Source organism: Phoca vitulina, unplaced genomic scaffold (assembly GCF_004348235.1).
Source record: "Phoca vitulina isolate PV1807 unplaced genomic scaffold, GSC_HSeal_1.0 scaffold27, whole genome shotgun sequence".
NCBI classification, from domain to species: Eukaryota; Metazoa; Chordata; class Mammalia; order Carnivora; family Phocidae; genus Phoca; species Phoca vitulina.
This window is the reverse complement of record NW_022589730.1, coordinates 17,408,832-17,436,824: the sequence shown is the minus strand read 5'-3', so window position 1 is coordinate 17,436,824 and position 27,993 is coordinate 17,408,832. Positions and strand designations below refer to the sequence as shown.

The following is a 27,993-nucleotide window of genomic DNA, read 5'->3' as shown; positions in this document are numbered from 1 at the left end:
ATGAGGGTACCATTTAAGAAGCTAGTAAAGCAACATAATGAGGGCCTGAAGGAGTTACCACTGGAAGGAGGAGAAACTTTCAGGGATAGCATCAGGAAAGATGGCAGGGTGCAGAGGGGCCAGAATCTGCAACTGACTGGCAGACAGAAGCATGAAGATGAGCCAAGTTCCCCAAGCCAGGTGCTGGCGTTCGTAGGAGCAGGAGTTAGAAGGAAGGGAGGCCACTGAGGAGGGCTCTGCCCTACCAGGAGAAAGGCCAGTACAGCTAAGAATCAAGAGATGAGGGGCACCTGGGTGGTTCAGTCGTTGGGCGTCTGCCTTCGGCTCAGGTCATGATCCCAGAGTGCTGGGATCAAGCCCCGCATCGGGCTCCCTGCTCCGCGGGAGGCCTGCTTCTCCCTCTCCCACTCCCCCTGCTTGTGTTCCCTCTCTCGCTGTGCCTCTCTCTGTCAAATAAATAAAATCTTTAAAAAAAAAAAAAGAAAGAATCAAGAGATGACTCTAGACTAAAGGAAGGATCCCTTCTTTCTTGCAGATCTACCGGCAAGTGCTCAACCTGTCCAAGAAAGCATTGCTTAGAAGAGAGACGTCACGCCTACACTCAGATCTGATCAGTAACACTGCTGTGGCTATGTTTAACACCCCTGTGTAGACACTGAAGATTTCAAGCTAGTTTGTTTCTCCTACAGACCACATGGAGTGGAGGGTGGGGAGAGGTGGGGATAAAGGGACATGATGGGTATTGTTTTAAAGATTCATTCATTTAGCAATAGCATATAGTAGGCACTCACTGTTCTAGTTGCTTGGATAGGTCAGTGAACCAATCAGGCAAATTGTATCTTTTTTTTTCTTTTAAAGATTTTATTTATTCACTTGAGAGAGAGAGAGAGAGCATGAGCAGAGGAGAGAGGCAGAGGCAGAGGGAGAAGCAGACTCCCTGCTGAGCTGGGAGCCCAACATGGGGCTCAATCACAGGACCCCGGGATCATGACCTGAGCTGAAGGCAGACGCTTAACCATCTGAGCCACCTAGGCTCCCCGGGAAATTGTATCTTAAAAAGAGACAAATGCTTTGAAAAAAATAGAACAGGACTGGCTGGGAGGCGGCCACTGAGGGAGACTTCTAGGGTGCTATATAATATTATCTTGACCTGGGTGATGGTTATATGAGTGTATACATATATAAGAGTTCACTGCCCTGTACACTTAAGATTTGTACATTAAAAAATAAAGAATAAAAATAGAGCAGGGTTAAGAGATTAGGAGTGGGAGAAAGTTGCAATTTTAAATAAATGGTCAAGGTAGGCTTCATAAAGAGTTGGATTTGGAAAAGACTTGCAAGGAGGTGAAGGAGTTTCATCCTAGGGGAGAGAAATTCCTTGAAAACTCATCTCACCTAGAACCTACCAGACAAAGCATGTTCAAACCCTGTCCTACTGAGTTTCCCTCCCGTGTTGCCTTCCCAGTCATTGAGAAGGCAACTCTCAGAGCATGTCAGCTGCCCTTGCTGAGAAAGGAAGTAGCTCACCTCGAAGTCCTGACTTTTGTCCTCTCTGAGAGAACCATGCCAAATTTCAGGGTGCCTTGTCAGGTCAATCCCTGAAAGTGTCTCATGAACACGATAAAGATTGATTTTGAAATGTATCTTACATAAGTCACTTCTTTGTCCTGGGAGCATCCCTGATCCCACCAGCCTCTGCACTTCTTTCTCAGCGTACTCTGATAGGATTGAATAAGCATTCCGGTTTTATGTAGAAGCCACTCCCGTTCCATAACCAACACCTTTCCCTTGCAAGGGGAAAAGAATTCCATGCTCGGGAAAATAATTAACAGAAACAGTCATTTCTAAGTAAGGCTAACAATGCTTTTCAGATTTTGCCAGTTTGCAATTTCCTGTTTCTTTTTGTTGTTGTTTTCTTCTTTTTTCTCCTTCTCTCTTTTTCCTTTTTTCCTTTTCTTGGCAACACTCCTGTGCATTTCCATGATGTGGGTAGGAAGGCTGGGGAGGTTGCCAAGAGAACTAGCTCATTTTACTGAAAATTCATTTCCTAGAATTTTTTCCTACAAGATATGAGCTAAAGAATGAAAGATGTTTAAAAGGAGGGGATACTCCCTGTATTCACTTCTTCACTAAGCTCAGTGGTCACTTAAACTAAAGCATTTATTGCCAACAGAAAGGTATTCAAGCCATACTAGGTGCTATTGTAACCTGTGCTTGGCAGTCAAGATTAACTCAGTTGGAAGGCAAATTCTCCCCAGCCATTTTCTAGGACAGCTCCAGAATTCTAAACATGATAAGAAGGTACCTCTTGGGTGAGTCTGCCTTTGCAATAAGCTTCAAATAGTCTGCCCCACTTTCTTTTAAATGGCATTTTAAACAACAGATGTAGATGATACAATCTGTTGTCTCTGCACAAATAATTTTCCAAATTCCTTCTGATTTAATATGCTGGAATTCTACCTCCTTTACTACTTATTGACTTCTTTTTTCTGACCACCATTTTATTTTATTTTATTTTATTTTTATTTAAATTCATTTAGCCAACATATAGTACATCATTAGTTTTTGATGTAGTGTTCAATGATTCATTAGTTGTGTATAACACCCAGTGCTCATCAGATCACGTGCCCTCCTTAATGCCCATCACCCTGTTACCCCATCTCCCCATCGCCCTCTGACCGCCATTTTATTTAAGGGGTTTTTTTTGTTGTTGTTGTTTTTTATTTGACAGAGAGATAGAGAGTGTACAAGCAGGGGTAACGGCAGGCAGGGGGAGAGGGAGAAGCAGGCTGTCTGCTGAGCAGGGAGCTCGATGCGGGGCTCGATCCCAGGACCCTGAGATCATGACCTGAGCTGAAGGCAGACACTTAACCAACTGAGCCACCCAGGCCACCCCCCCGACTGCCATTTTAAATAAAAAATTGGACTGCAAAAGAAACCTTAAACATCAGGTAACTAAGTGTGTCTCAGTTATTTTGTTACTACCCATGCTTAACATGCAAGAGATATCGGGGGAGGTAATATTTCTCAGCACATTATTATAGTTCACCTCTCTTTCTTTCATATTCATGAGTATGTAAATATTATAGAATTAGTCTAGTTATTTTTTACTACAAGGAGATTTTATATTACCTATCTATATGAAAATGTCATGAACATTACATTGAACTGAGCTGATAACACCAGTTAAACTTAATTCATATAATTAATCAACAGTTTTCCAAAATACCTGGTGACCGTTGTTAGTATATGTAGCCATGTTTTCATGTGATCCTAAGAAGTTTGTATGTATTACCTTCTGTTCTGTTTTCATCATGTACCACTGTGTCATGAAAACAGTTCACTTTTCCAACTTCATCCCTCATCCCTCACGAACTAAGCTCCCACTATTCCAAGCTGCTTGCAGTTCACTGAATTCTAAATAGCACTTGAAGGGGGTGCCCGGGTGGCTCAGTTGGTTAAACACCTGCTGTTGGCTTGGGTCATGATCTTGGGGATCCTAGGATCGAGCCCCACATCAGGCTTCTTGCTTCAATGGGGAGTCTGTTTCTCTCTCTGCCTCTGCTTCTCCCCACCCCCAGTCATGCATGTACTCTCCCCTTCTCTCTCTCTCTCAAATAAATAATCTTTAAAAAAAAAAAAATAGCCCTTGATGTTTCCTCTGTCCTCCTGATTCATCTGCCTAGTCTCCAGCCAAAGTAACTTCCTCTGGGTAAGCCTTGCCCCAGATGCCCCCAGACAGTAGTTCCCATGGCATAAGGAAACCTTAATCCCACTGCATTTTAACTGTTTACCTGTAATCATTCCCCACATAGCCCTTTGAGACCCGAGCCTGAGTCTTATTCTTCTTGGTCTCTCTTGGCATAGAACATTGCTCTGGCATCCAAGTGCCTATTAATTCTTGTAGAATGGTCTGCATAGTCATCGTTCTCAATATTTATATTTTCTTCTGCTGATGATTTATTTAATCATTGCTATTGTTAAATATTTATGTATTTACCAGACTGGCTTCCAGAAATATCTGACCAACTATGACCCACCACTCTTTTAAAGGCTTCTAAACATCTTATTTTTCTCTGGTTCTTATTATTTAGTGGGTTGTGATTTGTCTTCCTTAACTTGTTTCTAGAAACGGTGTGCCTCCAGCACAAGAAAAGTTTGTGTTTTATTAGAACTAGGACATGATTAAGCCTTTGTTGCCAACACTGGAGCAATACAAAGAATGGTATTCAAATTCTTCCATAAAGTTATAGCAGCCTAGGCTGTGTATGAGGACTGCCTTTTTAATTTTCCTAAACTGCCAGCCAGTGCAATGGTTGTCCCTCCCAATTAAGTGCAAAAACAAAACAGTAAGAAACAATTTTTCACTGATCACACTGGCAAAGGAAAAAAAAAGTCTGGACTTGCACTGCATTGACAGTGTTTATGAGGAAATGGGCATTCATAGGCGGTTGGTGGGTGTGTATTGTGTAACTCCCTTGGGAGGAAATACAGAAGCACATATCAAAACATACATGCCTTGTGCTGCAAGAATCCATGTCTAGGAATTTATCCTAGAGATATATTTGAGCATTTACACAAGGGTAAGTGTACACAAATATTCGTTGCGGCACGTTTTTCACTGCAAAAGACCAGAGGTGAAAAAAAAAAACAAAAACAAAACAAAACAAAAGACCAGTGGTGGCCTCAGTGTCCATTAATAGAGGTTACATCCATAAAACGGGATAAAAATCAGCCTTTTTTAAAAATTAGGAGATCTACTGCTTTTTGGAACATCTCCAAGATATATTGTTATGTGAAAATGCAAAGTACAGAAGAGTCTGTGTGTACAAATAAAATATATGTGATGTTTACAGCTTGTCTCCATTTGTGTAACATATAAATAATATACATGTGTGTTATGTATTTGTGTGATAGATAACATGGAAGGATGCACCAGAAAATTTTAACAGTACTCATCTCTATGGAAGAGACTAATTTTTCACAAATGTCTTTGTACAGTTGAAATTCTTTTTTTTACTATGTCCCTGTATAATTTTTAAATTTAACTTAGTTTGGTCAAAGTAATAAATACCTATGGTTTAAAAACTCAAGTAGTACTACAAAGTTTCTAATGAAAGACAATAATGCCCCACCATTTCTCATGCTCAAATGATGTTCTCCAGAGAACTTTTTGTTGGTTCTTGCATTTACTTTCATAATACCAGTAACATGTTTATATTGCCATTTCTGATATTTTTCTGCCTTAGACATCATCTATGGACTTCCTGCTATGGGGGAGGAAGAGTTAACTGCCATGCATTCTATTCCCAGCACAACTATATGCCCACACACTCACTTACCCTCTCTCCCATCATAATTAGATTGCCATTTATATTTAAATCATGTTCCTCTCAGGATAGTCAAACACATAATTTATCAGGTTACATTCTTCCTCCTTGGGACACCCTCTGCTGGAGCCTTCTGCCCCCTGCTCCTGTGTGAATAGATTGCTGTCCTGCAGGACTTCCCTTCACCATCCTCCTGAGACTTCCTGCTACTTCACATTTCTTTCCTTCCTTCCTTCCTTCCTTCCTTCCTACCTTCCTACCTACCTTCCTTCCTTCCTTCCTCCCTCCCTCCCTCCCTTCCTTTTCCTTCCTTCCTTCCTTCCCCTCCCTTCCTTTCCTTTTACATTTAGATCCCTGATGCATTTGGAATTTGTCTTGTGTATGATATAAAGTATTCCTCAAATTTTATTTTCTCAAATGGCTAACCACACATTCCAGCATCATTTATTAAAAGCCAACATTTGCCTCAGTGATGAGATGACACTTTTATCATATACTAATCAGACAGTTGCATCTGTTTCTCTTCCACTGTTCTGTTTCCTTCTGTGTACCAGCACCACACTGTGTTAATTAGGAAGCCTTTCCAGTTTTATTTAATATCTGTTGGAGCCCATCCTCTCTCATAGCTTTTCTTTCCCCACCCCATCCCCAGCCTTTTGGAAATATAATTGACTTGTAACATTGTGTACATGTCAGGTGTACAATGTGATGATTTGATACACATATATATTATGAAATGTTTACCATAATGAGGTCAATTAACACATATTCCTCCCCCCCGTTTTTTTTTACAAATTAAAGTTGGGTATTAAGAAAGGGTTGAGGGGCATCTGGGTGGCTCAGTCAGTTAAGCATCCGATTCTTGGTTTCAGCTCAGGTCATGATCTTGGGGTCCTGGGATCGAGCCCTGTGTTGGGCTCCATGCTCAGTGCAGAGTTTGCTTAAGATTCTCTCTACATCTGGGGGCTTATGTCTTAACTCCCCCTTACCCGTGATATTGACAAATGCCTTGTGGTTAATTGCCTTTTTTCAAGGCCTTTTGCAGAAGTCATTTCTGCAAAGGCTGCAAAGCGGAATGTCAGTGCCGTCCTGTCTAAGCTGCGGAACGGGATGCTAGCGCTGTGTTATTTTAGCTGTCCTGACTCCATATATTCTTGTTGGGGACCCTGGCCCTGACTACCTAACTGTCCAACTAACTCCTAACAACAGCAATTTTAGAACCCAAGAACTATCCATAAGGACAACGGATAGAGCTAACTGATAAAACCCATGCTACCCTCAAGACAACTTTATCCTCCAGATCATTAAGGACGTCATAGTACTAAAGCCTGTTGCTCCAACTTCTCTTTCCTGAGGATGAGGACGTTCCCAAGATGTTCCTCACATTCTCATGCATTGAGAATTCTAGCTGACTTTCCTTCCCCCATCCACTAATGAAAACAAATGCCAGTATTTAGAAGACATGCCAAAAAAAAAAAAAAAAGGCTTTTTACGGTATGCTTCATTTAAAAGTAATTTTTTTCATTTTTTAAATTTTGTTATGTTAATCACCATACATTACATCATTAGTTTTTGATGTAAGGTTCCATGATTCATTGTTTGCGTATAACACCCAGTGCTCCATTCAGTACGTGCCCTCTTTAATACCCATCACCAGGCTAACCCATCCCCCCACCCCCTCCCCTCTAGAACCCTCAGTTTGTTTCTCAGAGTCCATAGTCTCTCATGGTTCGTCTCCCCCTCCGATTTCCACCCCCTTCATTCTTCCCCTCCTGCTATCTTCTTCTTCTTCTTTTTTTTTCATTTAAAAGTAATTTTTAACCCCCTGTGCATTATGGGGCACCTGTGTGGCTCAGTCGGTTAAGCATCTGCCTTCAGCTCGGGTCATGATCCCAGGGTCCTGGGATCAAGCCCCGCATCGGGCTCCCTGCTCAGCAGGGAGCCTGCTTCTCCCTCTCCCACTCCCCCTGCTTGTGCTCTCTCACTCTCTCTCTGTCAAATAAATAAATAAAATCTTAAAATAAATGTGTTAAACCCCTGTCCATTAAAATCTAAATAATCTATGACATCTGATTGTGGAGCACCTGATAAAAAAATCACTCAACTTCCATCTTGTGAGTCAAATGTTACTGTGCGTCTCTGAGTCCCAGCACTTAAGTCCTGCACAAGCGTATGTCTTATGACTCACTTAAAATTAATTTCTCAAAAATGTTGACAATTAAATGTTGGCAGGTGATGAGGCTGACGCCGGCTGGTCCTAAGTAATGCCAACTGACAGCTAGTACAGAGCAGTGATTTTCAAACTTTTTTTTACAAAGTTTTCTCTCTCTTTTTTAACCGTTAAGACCTTAAAGCAGGAGTGTCACGTGAGGAGCTGACCTGTTTGAATCAACGGTGGGACCCCGGTGGCAGGTCTACCATGAAGCTTATGGTACTCAGCCTTCAGGGGCCCTCAAAGGCCTTGTGCCTAAGTTTGTATTTTTAATTTTGTAGTTGTTTTTTTTTTTTAAAGAACCCATCCCTCCACCCCTTATATAAACCTTAGGCCCCATAAAACCTGGTTCCACCCCTGGCCAAGCCCCAGCACCTTGTCTCTTTCCCTCAACTCTTCAGCCCCGCTCCATGGAACCCCAAACCTCTGGGGAACAAAATAAAAAAAACACCTGGAAGGGGCAACTGGATGGCTTAGTCGGTTAAGCATCTGCCTTCAGCTCAGGTCATGATCCCAGGGTCCTGGCATCGAGCCCCGTGTCAGGCCTGCTTCTCCCTCTCCCTCTGAAGCTCCCCCTGCTTGTGGTCTCTCGCTCCCTCTGTCAAATAAATAAATAAAATCTTAAAAAAAAAAAAAACCCACCTGGAAGATGGTATAGTTCCTGGACGGACTAGGAATCAGGGAGAGAGTCTGAGGCCTGCACCTGCTGGGGGCCTCTTGTATGCCTCCATCAGTTCACCTGACCTTTCTCAGACCGAGATCCATCACATGTAAAACGGGTGTGTGATGATCACCAGATGATCATCAAGGTCCCTTTCAAAACTGAAAGCTTTTGATCCAAAGTCCACCTCCATTGTCTCTCTCACACAAGCTCCCATCCTCGGGCTCGTTCTTCCTCCCTGAGGTGCTAGGAACCTCATCCCACCCCCCCTGACATCCCGGGCTCCCCCCAGGCTCAGCCTAGGCCCACCTTCTTCAAGCAAGGACTTCAGGGCTCATGATGGGACAGCTTGCTCTTCTCCCCACGGTTCAGTACATCTTCTCTTGCTAGATGTCAGTTGAAAGAGAGAAATGACAGATCACAGCCACATGTGTTAACCCTTCCAAGACTATCTTCATTTTCGTTTTCCACAGAAATTAATGTTTTAGCTCAATGACCTAACTCTTGGTGGTTGGTGGTGAAATTTTAGGCAGCAGCTACAGCCTTGTCTGAGGAGAAGAGATTGTTCTTGAGCTCTTGGAGCAGGCATTCTTTCAGAACCCCTCAAGTCACAAGAGGCCACCGTCCATTGTTCCAGAAGCAAGAGACCAACCTGAGTTGAAGGACACAAGAGTCCTGTCAACACGGGTACAAGGAGAACCTTATCTCTCTTGGAATGTCATTTGCACTCACACAATTGTTTGGATTAAGCAGTAGCGTGGTGGAGACTTCACTGGCTGAGCCGAACTTCTCCCTAGTCACACACCCTGACAGGGGTGAATTCCTCAGGCCCTCCTGGCTGCCCTAACACTCAGGGAAAGGAAAAACAGATGGTTAACTAAGAGAGATCACGGTCCTACAAGACATGAGTCTCCATCCGTTTACTAATGTCTCAGTGATTTACAAGGAAAAAGCATTCTTATGGGTCTCTGGGGGTTAGGCTATTGATAGACCCATAATTCAATTTCCTGGAGCCCTCACATCAGCCCCCCCCACCCCGCCACCTTAATGATGTGGGAAACTGAGGTAGAAGGGAATGTAAATAAAATGTCCTGATAACCTGCAGTCCTTGGACAAGTACTTGAGGCCGGCAGAGTATGACATTCCTTCAGGAAACTCCCAACCGTCTGAATGTTAATGCTTTGCTAGAGGGAAAAACCACCTTAGCCTGACAGTGGCAAGGCCTCCAGGATCCCAAGGGTCTTCTTCAGCATATCCAAGTCCTCTTGGATACCTCCCTGTGTCCTTACCTCCCCCAACTCCCAAGTATAGAATCAGTCACCCCTCACCACCCCAGGGCAGCAGCTCTTTCTGCCCACAGGTCCTGTCCCGTGCTTTAATAAAATCACCTTTTCGCCCCAAAGACATCTCAAGAAGTCTTCCTTGGCTTTGGGCTCTGGACCTCACCAACATTCACAAACTACATCACCATGAGAGATAGAAACAACCTTAAAACCCTCAACCAGCCAGCCATTTTATACAGTTGGAAACTGAGGTCCCAAGGCCAGGGTATGGCAGAGCCAAGCAAAATTAAGTTTTAATGACCCTAGCACAGCCCGCTTGCCCTTTTAAAGTAGGTAGGTGCAACTCAGTCCAATTACATGTAAATGCTTTTTAGCTATTAATAAAGCCAAATGACACTTTGTTGAAGATGGGGGGCATTTTGCACATTTGTAGCTTTAAAGAAACCAAAATAGGTTAGTATATACCCATTTGCCTAGGATAATGGGGACCCACTCAAGGAGACCATGAATTTAAACCCTGAATTCCAGAACTCCAGTCTGTGTGTTATTGAAAGGAAAAAGAAAAAAAAAAAAAGGAAACACCTTTGTATCAGCACTGGTGGATTATTGTTCCTCCCTCACAGGGTGGAAGATGAGAAGTTGGTCATACAAGTGTCACCTGTATTACGACCTGGAACTGTTTTGGAAGGAAGAGAGATTCCCAAAGCTTGAGCAATGCAAAAGTGATCCCCGCTCTGGGGAAACATGAGGTCATCTGCACACGTTGATTCCTGTTCTCTTACCCGCGGAGCATCTGGCTCCCCAGCGCTTCCCTCAGACCAATCTCTTTAGGCTGCTGTGGCTGCAAAATCTTTTCTGCACTAAGACTTCGAGAACCATCTTTGGAAAGCTGGGTTTTCATCTTCTTTGTGAATGGACTCAGGGCTGCATTTGTTTCATTCACTCCCTGAAGACTCACTGAGCAGGTCCTATGCACCAGCCCCTACAGTTGAGCTGGGGGGTCCAGCTAGTGAATAAGCCTCCTGCCTGCCCTGAAGGACAGGACAGCTCAGTGGGAGCAAGGGTAACGAAACAACTCTCTAGGGAGGGCGCCTGGGTGGCTCAGTCGTTAAGCTTCTGCCTTCGGCTCAGGTCATGATCTAAGGGTCCTGGGATCAAGCCCCGCATTGGGTTCCCTGCTCAGCGGGGACCTGCTTCTCCCTCTCCTGCTCCCCCTGCTTGTGCGCGCGCTCTCTCTCTCTGTCAAATAAATAAATAAAATCTTAAAGAAAAAAACAAACCTGTAGGTAAGGTGGGTAGGAAGGCAAGAGTGGCTCTGGCACATTCTCAGAAGTCACAGAAGGCTTCTTGGAGGAGGTGACATCTAAATAGAGACGTAGAGGATGAGTAGGAGTTTCTGTCCTCCCCTTAGTCACTGTTCAGAGACAGCTGCCGTCATGTGACAGTTCCTCGCTCCAGATCTACAGAGCAAAGTAGCAATGCGGTGGCTGGAAAAAGAAAATGCCCTCCCTCTTCCTTCCCTTGAGGTCTGTAGACAGTACCACTTCATTTGCTCTGGAAGGAATCCAAAGCCAAGAGAAGAGTGGGGCTAAGGGCCAGGGATGCTTTCCTCCCCGGAGGACACTGAGTCAGGAAGTGCCAACCTTAGCACCATGGAGTTCATGCCCATTGGACTATTCTGGCAACGGGTAGCAGTGTTTATGACTGTGGGCCTCCTTCTCCCCCCTCTCGCTCCCACGTGTGTGTGAATATATATATATATATGTGAATATATATATATATGTGAATATATATATATACCTGTGTGTGTAACAGCTTTATTGAGATGTAATTTAGAAAGCATATTATTTACCCATTTAAAGTGTATGGTTTCATGGGTTTTAGGATACTCAGAGTTGTTCAACCCCCTCCACGATTTTAGAACATTTCATCACCTCAAAAAGAAACACTGACCCTTTAGCTATAACCCCTCAACCCTCCCATTTCTCTCAGCCCCTGGCAGCTGCTGACTACTTTGTCTCTATAGTTTTTGATATTCTTTTTTTTTTTTTTTAAAGGAGCCATTGTGGCTGAAGATAAAGGCAATGTGCTCCAGCTCTGTGGGTCCCCAAGGCCTTTTCATTTTTTTAATTAATTAATTTATTCATTCATTCACTCATGTATTCATCCATTCATTCATTTAAGTCATCTCTACACCCAACATGGGCCTCGAACTCATGACCCTGAGATCAAGAGTCACATGCTCTACCCACTGAGCCAGCCAGGCACCCCCAGTGTTTGCTCTTCTTAACATTTCAAACATTTCATATAAATGGAAGCACATAATATGTGGTCTTTTGTGATTGACTGCTGCACTTCCCCTAATGTTTTCAAAGTTCATCTGTGTTTCACTCTTTTTTATAGCCAAATTATACACATGTGCTTCCGATGGGCATTGGACCAATCATCAGTCCTATACAAAAAATGCCACTGATTCACTGATTTGTTCTACAAACATGTATAAAGCAGACACCATGTGATGCCTAGGGTTTTTATGTCCCCAAAAGGTTACCAATTTATCTCCATGTCACCATCTTGATCACCACCATCCCAGTCTACCACCATCTATCTGCCTGCTGGACCGGGGAACTTCCCCAGAGTGAAATGTCAGCCTTCAACAGCGACCTCTTCACCCTCCATGGCTTCCCCTGGTCTCAGAATAGAGACAAAACTCCTGGGTGTGACCAAGTACCAACCCCTGCCCCCAGGCTGGGCCTCCCCCACTGCCATCGCAACTTCTCCCTATGGGCTCCAGCTGTCCTGTCTTCCCTCACCCTCTTACGTGCCAGGGACCCTCCATCTGGAAGCGTCTCCCTAGAACAGTCCTTCAGATCCCAGATTCCCTTCCAAGAGAAACATTTCCCGACAGTCACATCCACACCCTCATAATTCATCTGATAGCATTCTGTATCTTTCCTTTGCCACAGAGCTTAAACCCAAGTTCAACTGGACATTTGTGATTGTTTGATTAAGACTTGCCTCCCCTCTAGACTTTAAGCTCTTTGAGGGTGGGTCTAGTTTTGCTCACCCTCGAGTCCCTGCGACCTAACAGTGCGTGCATTATAAACATAGAAAGGATGTAGGTACCAACATTTACAGAGTGCCCCCTATAACCAGACACTTCTACCAACTCTATCTCACATACCCTATGTGGAAGGTATTGTTAGTTTCGTTTCACCAATAAGATCAATGAAGCTGAGACAGTAAAAATGAATAACCTGCCAAAATCTGCTAAGCGACCAAAGAGGATTCTCTCCTGGACCTATGGAATTCTCAGTTCTAAGATCTTTCCACGAATACCAGTTTGTTTCTGGAACCAAGAAGACAAATCCCTCCCATTCAAGAATTATTAAATAAGCCCCTGTTCACAAATGCCAGGTAAACATGGAAAGAGAGCAACAGGGCAAAATGTATCCTCCAAGGAGAGCATAAACCAAGGATTGCAGAGATCACAGCGAGATTCGCGCAGGGCCGTCAGGGGGAAAGTTTCCTGATATTTGAGACTCATAAAAAGAACCTCCCCACTGTTTGTCAGTTTCATTCTTATTGGCTTGCTGGAAGTCTGTTCTCACATTTCTAAATGGAGACTGAGTATTTCCTTTGGAATTTTCTTACATTGTTTTATTTTTGGGTGTCAACCTTTTTCATTTTAGTCCTGCAAAGAATTCACTGTGCATTTCCTTTGGGCGATTTTTTTTTTTTCTTTTTTTAGGGAGGCATTACCTCCACCAGAAAAAACCAGTTACCAGAGCCAGCCCCAGAGCTCGGCAGCCTTTGCACAGTTGTCACTGAGGTATTTTCATGTATAGGTTCTCCATCATTTTGGCGTGACCCCAGAGCACGTGAGCCAAGGTTCATCAGTGACCACACCCTCCTGGACCTGGTCCAGCAGCTGCAAGCTTTGTCATCATAACGCGAGTGGCTGCCTTCTTGATGACATAGTTATGTCATTAATAATAAAGAATAATAATTCTTTCAAACCAGGAATTTCCCAATTAATGTTAAATGGGAAGAGGATCAGTTGGGGCCCCTGGCAGTAAGTCATCTTCCTATTACAAAGGACAGCCCCTTTATTTATTTATTTATTTATTTTATTTTTTTATTATTATTTTTTAAAGATTTTATTTATTCATTTGAGACACAGAGATACAGAGAGAGAGAGAGAGAAAGCATGAGCAGGGAGAGAGGCAGAGGGAGAGGGAGAAGCAGGCTCCTCGCCGAGCCAGGAGCCCGATGCGGGGCTCGATTCCAGGACCCTGGGATCATGACCTGAGCTGAAGGCAGACACTTAACCATCTGAGCCACCCAGGCGCCCCAAAGGACAGCCCATTTAAAGGAGTGACTTTTGCCCCACGGAACAGATTCCTTTTGCTCTGAGGCATGTTCTGGGTATGTTCTTCTGCAATCAAAACTGCTGTTTCCAACAGAGATAAATTTACTAAAAAATAATGTGTCTATACAGACAATTGAATATTATTCAGCCTTAAAAAGGAAAGAAATTCTGACACATGCTACAACATGGATGAAACTTAAGGATATTGTGCTCAATGAATTAAGCTGATCACAAAAGGACAACTCTTGGGGCGCCTGGCTGGTTCAGTCAGAGCATGCGACTCTTGATCTTGGGGTCATTAGTTCAAGCCCCACGTTGGGGGTAGGGTTTACTTAAAAAAAAAAAAAAAAGGACAAATATTATATGATTCCACTTACAGAGGTTCCCAGAGTTGTCAAATTCATAGAAAGAGAAAGTAGAATGGTGGCTGTCAGAGGCTAAGGGGAGGAGGGGGAATGGGAAGTTTAATGATTATCAGTTTAGGAAGATGAAGAAGTCCTGGAGGTGGATGGTGTGGTAGTTGCAAAACAATGTAAATGTATGTAATGCCCCAGAACTGTACACTTAAAATGACAAAAATGACAAATGTCACGTTCTACATATTTTAGCGCAAATAAAACAATGTGTCTGGGAATTTCTTTTGAAGTCTCGCCTGTTGTCCTTCTAATTGTTCATGAGTTGCACTTTGGTGTAGCATGCCCCCTACCGCCTGAACCTTGTTTCGCAAAGTGAGGTCCCTGGACCGGCAGCCGCGCCATCAGCTGGAAGCTCAGGCTCACCCCAGACCTACTGAAGTGGAATTTGCATTTAACAGGATCTGTGGGGTTCTGAGAAGCACAGCTGCAGACCAGGGGCACTCAAGCTTGACGGCACATTGGAATCACCTGGGAAGCTTCAACATCCTGATTTCATTGAGTATGGCCAGGCAGCAGGATTTGCAAGTGCTCCGCAGGGAATTCTAATTTGCCGCCAAAATTCGAATTGCAACCACAGCTGGGACCTACCCATCCAGGCCAAAGACTTGGACTTTAGCATTTTCCTGATTTTCTCATCTCAGCGCTCGGACATTGTTTCTGAATGGAATACTCTGAAGTTCTGTTTGAAAAGTCTCATCATCGTGGTTTTTTTCATGATCTAAATTCGTATGACAGAGACTCCTTATGACCTCTTGTCTAATTGAACTTACCAGTGGGGCATGAAGAATTTTATATTGCTCAGTTTTCTAGATAACCGAAACTTACCCCTTTTGTGACAAAATTTTTCTAAAGATTTTAAATCATTTGGAAGTAAATATTTCTGGGGCGCCTGGGTGGCTCAGTCGTTAAGCGTCTGCGTTCGGCTCAGGTCATGATCCCACATCGGGCTCCCCGCTCAGCGGGAAGCCTGCTTCTCCCTCTCCCACTCCCCCTGCTTGTGTTCACTCTCTTGCTGTGTCTCTCTCTGTCAAATAAATAAATAAAGTCTTAAAAAAAAAGGAAGTAAATATTTCTCTTTTTAAAATATTTTATTTATTAATTTGAGAGAGACAGTGTGAGTCGGGGGAGGGACAGGGGGACAAGCAGACTCTCTGCTGAGTGGGGAGCCCCACTCTGGGCTGGATCATGACCTGAGCTGAAGTCAGATGCTTAACCGACTGAGCCACTCAGGCATCCCCTAATTCATTCTTTAAAACTTTGGGATTAACCTAGTCTCTCATCTTGCAGAGGCACAGAGTTTGTTTCTCAGTTCAAACATTTTTATTTTATTATTTTTTTAAAGATTTTATTTATTTGTCAGAGAGAGAGACCGAGTGCACAAGCAGGGGGAGCGGCAGGCAGAGGGAGAAGCAGGCTCCCCGCTGAGCAAGGAGCACGATGCGATGCGGGGCTCAATCCCAGGACCCTGGGATCATGACCTGAGCTGAAGGCAGGTGCTTCACGGACTGAGCCACCCAGGCGTCCCTTAGTGCAAACATTTTTGACATAACTCCTCCCCTTGATAAACACTGTACTGCAGCATGTAATAATAATTGTATACAATCAGCTTTCATGTTACTAATAAAAAGAATAATCTCAATTTTAACACATTAGTTCTTATTTCATTCATAGTTTTCACTATGACACTAAGCGTACATTTTTTAGTTTTTTTATGGAATGACTTTTTGAGGAAGGAAGCAGTATGTCGATTTACATTCTGGGATAAAACCCTTAATCGGTGTAACTACTCCAGAAGTTTTCTGGTCATTACAGCTACACCATCAAAACTCATTCCTACATAAATCTGAAACTCCAAGCTACATTTAATTGCCAGTATAATCCCTCAAAATTTTATACAGTTCAGAGCTAATTGTGTCTATAGCCAATGAAGCTGAGAGAAATAATTCTTCCTTCATAATGCCATTCTGTTCAAAATATACTTTAAACATTATCATTAGCAATTTCTGTTCCTTTATCAAGTTGCAATGAAAACACTAGCTTTACTTGTTCAGTTGGTTGGTCTATAGCATCAGTCAGTTCCTGAAAATATTGAGCTATGGTATCCTAGACAAATGGTTCTTGAGCCATCTTCTTTGCCACGGATTCACCTACTTCCAAGCAAACCTTCGATTCAGTCTTTTGCTAGCGTCTCAGCAATTGTATTTTTTGAAATTTTATTTTATTTTATTTTAATATTTTATTTATTTGAGAGAGAGTGAGAGACAGATCATGAGCAGGGGGGAAGGGTAAAGGGAGAAGCAGACTCCCCACTGAGCAAGGAGCCCGATGCAGGACTCGATTCCAGGACCCTGGGATCATGACCTGAGCTGAAGGCAGACAACCTACTGAGCCACCCAGGCACCCCGAAATTTTATTTTATTTTAAAGTAGGCTCCACACAGGGGTGCCTGGGTGGCTCAGTTGGTTAAACCTCCGACTCTTGATTTCGGCTCAGGTCATGATCTCAGGGTCCTGAGGTCGAATCTGCTTCTCTCCCTCTGCCCCTCGCCCTGCTCATACACTTGTGCGCGGGTGCGTGCGTGCGCTCTCTCTCAAATAAATAAATAAAATCTTTTTTTTTTAAGATTTTATTTATTTATTTGACGGAGGGGGGGGACACAAGCAGGGGAAGTGGGAGAGGGAAAAGCAGGCCCTCGGCTGAGCAGGGACCCCGATGTGGGACTCGATCCCAGGACCCTGGGATCATGACCTGAGCCGAAGGCAGACACTTAACCCGCATCGGGCTCCTTGCTGAGCAAGGAGCCTGCTTCTCCCTCTGCCTGCCTCTGTCTCTCTCTCTCTGATAAATAAATAAAATCTTGAAAAATAATAATAATAAATCTTAAAAAAAAAAAAAAAAAAAGAGTACTCATGACCCCAAATCAAGAGTCAGATGCTCCATGGACTGAGCCACCAGGTGCCCCAGCAATTGTATTTTTTAATCTGAGTAAGCCAACGGGCGGCTTCATAAGACACCTGCAAAGTACCAACGTTTGTAAGTGACCTGCTGAACAGCTACTCCCATCAGCTTTTTAATCCGTTACTCTTTCCTTAAAAGGATCATTTGGTTTGGAACTCTTCCTGTTTTGCATGTAAGTGCTGCTTGAGTTGGGGTGGTTCTGTTGGTTCATCACACTGTCCATTTCTACAAATAATGCATCACTGTTTCGGCATTTTGCCATCAATGATGCCTACGAAATCAAATCAATAAACCCACAAACATATCTGAGCCAAATTACTATGACGATTTCAGTCTTCCTTTCTTTGAAATAACTTCTGTTTTCATCATTTGGTTTCCTACTGCTGCCACTTTGGGAAAAAGTGTCTTTCCTCAACAAAAACAATCCAGGGAGCTTATCTCACTAGCAGTAAATTCGAGTTAAGAAATCGTACTCCCACACCAAGATCCTTAACTTAATCACATCTGGAAAGTCCCTTTTGCTATTTCACAGGTTCTGGAGATTGGAACACGAATGTCCTTGAGGGCCTTTATTCTATCTACAGATAGACATGACTTTCAGGGAAAGCGCCCTGCTCTTTCGTTCTTTCTGCAGAATGGAGCACAGATGAGTCATTGGGCTCAGGAGCAGCAGGGTTGGATCATGAGAAGATTAACAACCACATGTAGAAGACTACAGAGTAATCTAGGTAAGAAAGTGATTCCTGGTATGGCTGGGATTGCCATACTAGCTTGGACCTCTACGCGTCGGAGAAATAAACCTCTATCTCACCGAAGCCAGTATTATTTGGGGTCTTCTCTATTATAGCAGTGGACCTGCTAACCTAATTAATTTCACCATCAAAAGAAAAAATATAAGATGAGGGGAGGGAATGAGGGACCGAGGAACAAAAGTCAGATTTTACTTCCTAGGTTGGCTCAAAAACAATTTCGAATATGTGGAAGAATGTGACAACTACCTATAATTCATACAGGGGCGCCTGGGTGGCTCAGTCGTTAAGCATCTGCCTTCAGCTCAGGTCATGATCCCAGGGTCCTGGGATGGAGCCCCGTGTCGGGCTCCCTGCTCAGCCGGGAGCCTGCTTCTCCCTCTCCCACTCCCCCTGCTTGTGTTCCCTCTCTCGCTGTCTCTCTCTGTCAAATAAATAAATATTAAAAAAAAAATTTAACTATAATTCATACAGAGAAATAAAATTCCTCAAGTGACAAATGCCTTTGCTTTCATTTCTTCTCTTGCAAATTGGTCAAGATTCAGATCCACGTCCTGATAACCACCTCATGTCAGTGACCTCCGCTCTGGGGTTAGACTTTGGCAATCCTGTCCTTTGGTCTCTACCGAAGGATAGACACACGGCCAGTGTTTCCACAGGCTCAAGGGCTACGGTTACTGAATTCTCATCTCAGGATGAATTCCCTAAGTGTTGGCCATCTTATGAAGCAGATAAGCCTTGTGTTTAGAGCAGGCTTGTCTACACGTGATCCTGCCATTTCACTTCAGGGCTGAGTTGGAGGTGAATGACCACGAGCTTATCTGGTTGGAGTCCACATTCCACAGGGCACCGACAGGCAACAGTGGAGGCTGAGTAATCAGATGTGGTTTTTGACAAGATGGTTTCAAGACCTGCCTTTCAGAGCACGGTCTGCAGCCTGTCATCTCCAGGACTGCGGTCTGGAGTGGCGAAATGGCAGATACTGCTTTCCTACCCGCTCCAGTATAAGCTCTCCTAACAGAAGGATTCTACAAAGTGTCAGTCCTTTCTTAGCTGGTGGGTAGAAAGAGCTGCAGCTTCATGTCTGGCTCTTTAACACTTTGGGGGCATACAGATCTGACTTCATGTGCAAGCATCCTTATCTTCTTTTATTACTTGCAGTTTTCCTCCTGAAGTAGAGTCCTTAGGTTCAATTAGCTTTATAAGCTATTATCAAAATAACAATAGTAATAGTAGTATTGAAATATGGTGTTTTGGGGAGCACCTGGGTGGCTCAGTGGGTTAAGCGTCTGCCTTTGGCTCAGGTCAGGTTCTCAGTGTCCTGGGATTGAGCTCTGCATGGGGCTCCCTGCTCATCCAAGAGTCTGCTTCTCCTCTCCTTCTGCCCCTCCTCTCCACTTGTGCTCTCTCTGTCAAATAAAATAATAATAATAATAATGTATTTTTCCACATTCCTAAGAAATTTGCCATGAAACATTTAAGGCATTTTTAAAATATTTTATTTATTTATTTGACACACACACACACTGAGCATACAAGCAGGGGGAGCAGCAGGGGAAGAGGGAGAAGCAGGCTCCCTGCTCAGCAGGGAGCCTGATGCGGGGCTCCATCCCAGGATCCTGGAATCATGACCTGAGCCGAAGGCAGATGCTTAACTGACTGAGCCACCCAGGCACCCCCATTTAAGACATTTGTAAAGGGGTGAAGGGTGCTACAGAAAACATGCATGCACCCACCACCCAGCCGGAGTAATACCATATTGCCACCACTCCTATTTCTTTCTCTCTGAATTTAGCTTACCCTTAATTTGGAATGTATCATTCTCAGGCATTTCTTTATATTATATTTTTAATACGTATGCATATATTTCTAAGCATATTATTTAATTTTATATATTTTGAATGTAAATAGAATAGGATATGTAATCTACTGTAAGAGTTCTTTCTATTCAACACTGAGAGGTCCATCAGCTTGATATGTGAAGCTCTAGTTCATTAACTTTCACCGTTATTTAGTATATGTATGAATACATACTACAATGTATTCTCCGGTGGATATGCACATAAACATGTCTTTTATTTTATTATTATTTTTTTTTTAATAATTTATTTATCTGACAGAGAGAGACACAGTGAGAGAGGGAACACAAGCAGGGGGAGAGGGAGAGGGAGAAGCAGGCTCCCCGCGGAGCAGGGAGCCCGATGCGGAGCTCGTTCCCAGGACCCTGAGTTGAAGGCAGATGCTTAATGACTGAGCCACCCAGGCGCCCCAAACATGTCTTTTAAAAATAAAATAAGTTTCTTTGTACACAGTGTCAATTGCGGCACCTGGTAGTGTTTCTTCTAGATCTGCGCTGTCCCAGACGGTAGCCACAAACCACGTGTGCTTACTGAGCATTTGAAACCTGCCTCGTCTAAACTGAGATATGATGTGGCTATAAAATAGTAAAATAGATGCCAGATATTGAAGACTTAGTATAAGAAAAGGTAAGTAATCTTTATATTGATAAACTCTTGGATATATTGGGTTAAATAAAATAGATACTTATAATCAGTTTCTCCTGTTTCTTTATACTTTTAAAAATGTGGCTACTAAGAAACTTAAAATGACATGTGTCTCACATTTCTGGCTCACGTTATATTTCTACCGGTCAGTCCTGCTCCAGACGGCCATTTCTGGCCCAGGGCCTTGTCTGCCTCGCTCGTCACTGTAAACCCAGTGCCCAGAACAGCAATGGAACAAGGAGGTGCACAGGATGCACCTGCTGAATGAATGAATGAATCAGCAAATGCCCACATGAATGAATGAAGGTGATTGCTTTTATAATTCTACCTGTTTAACCCTTCACTCTCAAGGAGGTTATATAAAGTTGTCTCAGAATGAAATTCTTTTAGAAATCCCCACTTGTCTGTTTTGTCACTTGGACACAAGACCCTCCCCGTACGCAGGAGGGTGGAGGTTGACCCTTGTCTCTGGGGAAGGTCCGCCAGCCTCGGCAGCCTGGTACAGCTGTGTTTGGGCTTGTGTTCAAGCCCTATTGCTATGTGCTGTCACCGGGCCCAACTTCATGTGTGTGCTGACGTAGGTGGGAAAGTGGGGATGTCTTTTTCCAACCAGTAAACACTAAACTGTCAGAGGACATCTTCTGGAATCTGCCAGATCTTTTGTTCTCAAGAACATTTTAGTCAAAAATAATAACTTTCCCTCTGCCTGTCCTCAAGTCATACTAATTTTTTATACTCATTTTTGATGCAACTTTTTGCAAGAAGATCAGTCCTGCTACTCTCTCATAATTCCAGTGTTTTCAAAATAGATGGGGTTCCTGAGCCACATGGGCCAAGGCACACATACTTTCCTTTTGGTGTTGAAATTTGGTTTCTTTGGGTTGATTATGGGGGAGGTGTGTGCTCCATCCTCTACCATTCTCTTATTTTGCAAGATCTCCAACTCTGAGTGTTTGTGCTTCCTATTGCAAGAAGAGCAAGTTCAAAACCAATAATTCTATCAGAGAATCCTGGGCGGATTCTCATGTTTAGAACTTTGAAATAATGGCTACTCGTTTCAAGCTACGTTTAGATACTTAAGCAAATAGTCAATTATCTGCCTCCTGAGGCAGCAACCCTCAGCGCACCTGCCCCTTCATCTGTTTCACAGACGGCAATGTTTCAGTACCAGGGATGGAGGGTGTTTGGCTGGAGAGGTGGCTGGCTGGACAGTGGTGCGCTTGGCATACGGTCCTAGAGGGTTTGAACTTAAATGTACAATGTAAATCTAAAACCTAATAGGAAAAAAATAGGAGGAAATTTATGGAATCTAAGACTAGATGAAGAGTTTTTAGACTTGACATTGAAAGTACAATCCATAAGGAAAAATTGATAAATTAGACCTCATCAAAATTAAGAATTTTTGCTTTGTGAAAGAGGGTAAGAAGGCAAACTATGGATTAGGAGAAAATGCTTGCAAACCACATATCTAACAAAGGACTTATATCTAGAATATATAAGAAGTTCTCAAAAAACCCAAACCATCCAATTAGAAAATAAACAGATATCTCACTGGAAAGCATATACAAATGATGAATTTTTTTAAAAAACCCAAACAATCCAACTAGGAAATAAACAGACATTGCACTGGAAAGCATATACAAATGACAAAGCACACAAAAAGATGTTCAACATTATTAGCTCTTATGGAAACGCAAATTAAAACCACAATGAGATATCACGATAAAGTTAATCAGAATCACTAAAATAAAAAATACTGATGACATGAAATGCTGGCAAGTCTATAGAATCACTAGATAGGAATGTAAAATGGTACAGCCACTCTGGAAAATAATTTGGCAGTCTCTTAAAGAACTAAACAGGCTCTTCCCGTATGTCCCAGCAATTGCGCTCTTTGGCGTTGATCCCAAGAAATAACTTAGGGTCATGTAAAACCTACACACAAGTGTTGGTAGTGGCTTTATTCATGATAGCCCCAAACTGGAAATAGCCCAGATGTCCTTCAATGGGTGAATGGTTGAACAAACCGCCATGCATCCATGCCATGGAACACTGCTCTGCAATAACCAGGAATGAACTAATGATACACACTGCAACTTGGATCAAGGGAATCAGTTTGAATGAAAAAAGCCAATTCAAAGGTTATATATTGTATGATTTCATTTATAGAACATTCTAGAAATAACAAAATTATAGATAAGAAAAGACCAGTGATTGCCAGGAGTTAAGGGTGGGAGTTGGGAGGATATAAAAGGGAAACATGAGGCAGCTGCATGGTGATGGAACAGGTCTGTATCTTAATTGTAATGCTGGTTACATGAAGATACACCTTCGATAAAATTGCACAGACACACACACACACAGGAGTGCTTATGAAATTGGTGACGTCTGAATAAGCGCTGTGGATCATATAAGCAGTCAGTTTCCTGGTTTTCATACTATACTGTAGATGTTACCACTGGAAGAGGCTAGACAAAGTTCGCTGAACTTCCCTGGGTGGTTCTTATTCCGCAACCTCTTGTGAATCTATCATTATTTCAAAATAAAAAGTTTTTTAAAAACTGCACTTGGGGGGCACCTGGGTGGCACAGTCAGTTAAGCATCTGACTTCGGCTCAGGTCATGATCCCAGGGTCCTGGGATCGAGCCCTGCATCTGGTCTCGGTGCTCAGCGGGGAGTCCACTTCTCCCTCCTCTTCTGCCCCTCCCCCAACTCGTGCACACATGCGTGTGTGTGCGTGCGCGCGCGCACGCTCTCTCTCTCTCTCTCAATAAAATCTTTTAAAAAATAAAATATAAATAAAATAAAAACTGCAGTTGGATATGAAACAATTATTTAATTTGGAATTGCCTCAGGATATATACATTTACAGAACTTATTTTGCACCTAATACTAATTTGCTTTGGTAAGTGTATCTACTTATAAATCTATCCTGCCATTCGGTGCCCTGTTCTGTTCTGTTAAGCATAGGGTTAAACAGCATTTTTGGTATGACAGTCATGGACTGTTCTGACTTTCTAGATGTTTGCTAGCAGTGTCTAGAAATGATATGTGCGCAGTAAGTGGGTCAACTGGTTTGAATGAATGTGGTTACCTTGTAAACATCTCATGGTAGATCCTGTTAGAACACATACAGATTCTGTGCTTCCCCATGATGGTAGTAAACTTGCTTGGCCTTGGGGGGTTGGAGGGTTATGAGTATTTTTCATAACTATCATTTCCTGAACTTGACCTTTATTATACTTTCCATATTTGCTAATACACGATATACTTGAAGTGTGTCTTTAAAATTATGTGACTTTTGGGGCGCCTGACTGGCTCAGTCATGGAGCATGTGACTCTTGATCTCGGGGTTGTGAGTTCAAGCCCGACGTTGGGTGTGATTACTTAAAAATTTAAAAATAAAAACAAACAAATAAATAAAATTATGTGACTTTTTAAAACCCCGCAATACCATTCTGGCCTCCTATTATGTGCCAATTTTTTTGCATATATTATTTTATTTAGGACTCCTATTAATCCAATTAAAAATGTTTTCTTCCTTTCCTAAAACATAAACATGAGAAGTTATTTATCTGAATAAATGGTCCATGAACATTGTTAGTCCAGCAATGCTATTATTGCTCACAGCACTGTTGAAACTCTCCTTTAGGGCTTTTTGGGGGGTAGGGGGGCTCTGTGGCATATTCTTTTTTTTTTTTTTAAAGATTTTATTTATTTATCTGACAGAGAGAGACACAGTGAGAGAGGAACACAAGCAGGGGGAGTGGAAGAGGGAGAAGCAGGCTTCCCGCCGCGCAGGGAGCCCGATGCGGGGCTCGATCCCAGGACGCTGGGATCATGACCTGAGCCGAAGGCAGGCGCTTAACGACTGAGCCACCCAGGCGCCCCTCTGTGGCATATTCTTTTGACTGCTCTCAGTTGTAGAAAATTTTCACCTTTTAAAGTTTAGAACTTTATCTACCTAGATCTGTCATCAAAAGTAATTCAGCACAAATTAAAACAACAAGGTAGTATTTTCTACTTGCAGGCTTACAGAAACTCATCTCTAGTACCAGCAAGGATGCTGAGAAGCCAGGAGCCCTCTGCACTACCAGGGAGAGTATGATTTGCTACAAGTTTTTGGAAAGCAATTTGGCAATATATATGTCCAAAGCCTTTAGAAATGTGCAAACATTTTAAGGAGGCATTCCACTTCTGGGTATGTATCCTGTATTTTAAAGTTTATCCAAAGTGATGTCCACTGCCACCGATATCTAATGGAAGATAATGCAAACCTAGCCCATTGCCTACAGAATATATTCTAACCCCCAATTTACTGTAAGGTTACTTCTATTCTCCCCTGGGGAGTCCTGGTAGAGCCATCAAAGGAACCTATTATCCCCTGCTGCGGATCTCAACTAGAGGAGGTTGGGAAAACTGCACCACACCCACCCTTCGCGAGCAGCCTAAAGTTCCAGCTAATTTCAGTTGCATCTCTAAGTATGAATTAGAGTAGTCGGCATCTGCTTTGCCTGTGTAAAGAGCCCAGGGCGCGTACTGCAGTAAGAGTTCAATAATTCTGATTTCCAGCATGTTACTCATAAACGCACACTGCCTAGGACTACTATTTTGATGTAAGAATCATTTAAGTGTGTATACTCCCCTGTGCTCATTTGCAAATCAATCCTATTCAAAGACTTTCATCATCTACGGCCAGACCACCCTGAATGTGCCCGATCTGTCAAAGACTTTTCATCAATGGCATTGTTAGCTTTTGCATTTCCTTCTCAGCTGTTTTTGTTTTAGGGTTTTGTTTTGCTAACATCTCACCATTCTCTTCCATCCTGCCCCCAAATTTAACCTCCTATTTCAAGGGCTTAAAAGTATTTATACTTTCAATACCGGGAGCAAATTAATCCTTGTACACACTTTAAAGGGATCCTGTAATAGCTTTCAACATCTCTCACTCACCCCCTACTGTTTATTGCCCCTGTACAATGCCCATCCCTGTTCCTTTCTTATTTTGTTAGATGTGTAAAATCATTGCCACCCCTACCTGCCCATTACTACAAACCGGACTTTGAACTGGACCTGGGGGAATGTAACCTAAATTGGAAGACGTTCCACTTGCCCCAGGAATTTGGAGTTGGGGCAGGAAGATTGTCTCTTCGGGATTTGGACATAGGGGCTGAGCAAGTGATCTGTGAAGGACTAGCTAGAAGAGCAAGAAGACGTGGGTTTAAATCACCACTTGGGGACAGCTGCAGGGGAGGCCAGGGAGGTGGTGGTGACCAATGGGGGGAGGGGAGCGGAGAGGAGGAAGGAGAGACAGAGGGAAACTGTCTGAAGCTGGTATTCCCAATCTTGAAGTTCAGTGGGGTTCCTTGGGGTCCTATTTGTTTACAGTAAAGCTCCCTTTACATGACTAGCATAAATGAGTTTTGGTTAATGACACCAAATAATCCTTGAATCAGATTTTCAGAGTGGGTCTTCAAAACAAAGATTATATAAACTAATGAATAAATATTAACCATATTAGGAACAAATCCTATTCATTTTTCATCTTTTTCTGCTTTTAAAAAAATGTGAAATATGCCATCCATATAGAAGAGTGCATGCAATTTATATGTAAGGTCTAAAACAACCTCTGCTTGTGGCGCCTGGGTGGCTCAGTCGATTAGGCATCTGCCTTTGGCTCAGGTTCTGATCTCAGGGTCCTGGGGTGGAGCCCCAAGTTGGGCTCCCTGCTCAGTGGGGAGTTTGCTTCTCCCTCTCCCTCTGCCCTTCCTCCCCAGTTATGCTCTCTCTCTCTCAAATAAATAAATCTTTAAAAATAAATAAATTTTAAAAAATAAATAAAACAACCTCTGCTTGAAACTACGCACATGTTTTATGAATTCTTCTGGGCCAGACAGTAAATATTTCTGGCTTTGCAGGACATCCAGTCTCCATCAGAACTTCTGTAGAATGTTTGTAGCACTAAAGCACATAATTAATGTGGTTCTCTTCCGATAAATTTTATTGTAAAAATAGCAGCAGGCTGGATTTGGCCCAGAGGTCATCATTTAAAGACTATGGCTTAAAACAGAATTATTTCCCCAGGTTTAAAGAATTTTAATGCTAAGTCCTGCACAACCACCACCCAGGTCAATAACACAGATAACACAGAAGAAGTTTCCATTGGCCCATCCTGGACGATAAATCCTCTCTCCCTTCGAGACATAGCCACTGTTCTGATCCTTGTGATGTACATTTTCTTGCTTCTCTTTACAGCTTTGCCAGCTCTGTATGCATTACTAGACAGGATAGCTTATTTTTGCCTGTTTTTGAAATTTTGATAAATGGAATCCTAACTGACTGTGTTCTTCTTTTTCTCTTTTTTCTCCTCCCCCAGGCTGATATAATCTCTCCCAGACATGAAGATAGAGGAAATATTCCCCAGAGGCAGAACTGTAGGGGGGTTAGGAGGCTGTGGATGTGGTACAAGGCATACGCCATGAAGTTCCTCAACTTTTTCTACCCTAAGTCTCTCTCCACATGTGTGGCAGTGAGCACCTCGGTGATGTCCCTGTAGCCACTGCTGGAGCCCAGTCTGGAGGCCTCCAGGGCCCAGCCCTTCGGAGCAAGCACCGCGAACCAGAGTGTGCAGAAGGGCATTGTGACGCACAGTCTGGATGGGCCTCTTCCAGGTCCGGGACAGCCTGATGCTGACAGACAAGCCCTCTCCCTGGTGCTGGAGGAGGATGGCACCACCGGAAAGACAGAAGACTACTGGGCGCCTGGGTGGCTCAGTCGCTTAAGTGTCTGCCTTCAGCTCAGGTCATCTCAGGGTCCTGGGATCGAGACCCGTGTCGGGCTCCCTGCTCAGTGCGGAGCCTGCTTCTCCCTCTCCCTCTGCCACTCCCCTGCTTGTGCTCGGTCTCTTTTTCAAATAAATAAAATCTTTTTTTAAAAAACCCCAAAAAACAGAAGAGTATTTCCAAGACAGTGGACAGTGTTCATGGTCCTCCAGAAGGGGCAGAAATGGCAGTCTCCATCAGAGCAGATGAGGTCCCCCCTACTGGGGGAGAACACTGAAAGCCTAGGGGAAGTCTTTAAGGGGTGCCAACCACATGCTTATCTCGATGCAAGAGACAAGGTACTAATTCTCTCTCTCCCATAAGCCTGCCAGGAAGATCGAAGTGACCCGCATAACCTATGGCTTGTACAAGGTGAACCCACAGGATTTCATTGGTTGGTTGACAGTGAAGGCAACTCAAAATAGCACATCCTCCATTTCGCACCGCTACAGGGTCACGCACTGCTACAGGGTCAAGTGCATCATGAAGGAAGCTCTTTGCTGGCCCCTCTTCAGCATGTAAGCCATAGGCCCTATGCTGCTCAGCACCTCCTGTTACATGCAGCAACTCCTGGGTGCCACAGAGGGAGGGCGGCCCACAGGCAAGGTCTCATCCCTCATCCCCACCAGGCTGAAGATACTACAAGGAAGGCCTAAGTTCTTGGAGGCTTTCCCAGCCAAAGACTAG

The 27,993-nt window shown here is 43.3% G+C and overlaps 1 pseudogene; it reads left to right on the top strand.

Moving 5' to 3' along the window:
• On the top strand, nt 1-27,993 carry LOC116643684 (annotated as a pseudogene).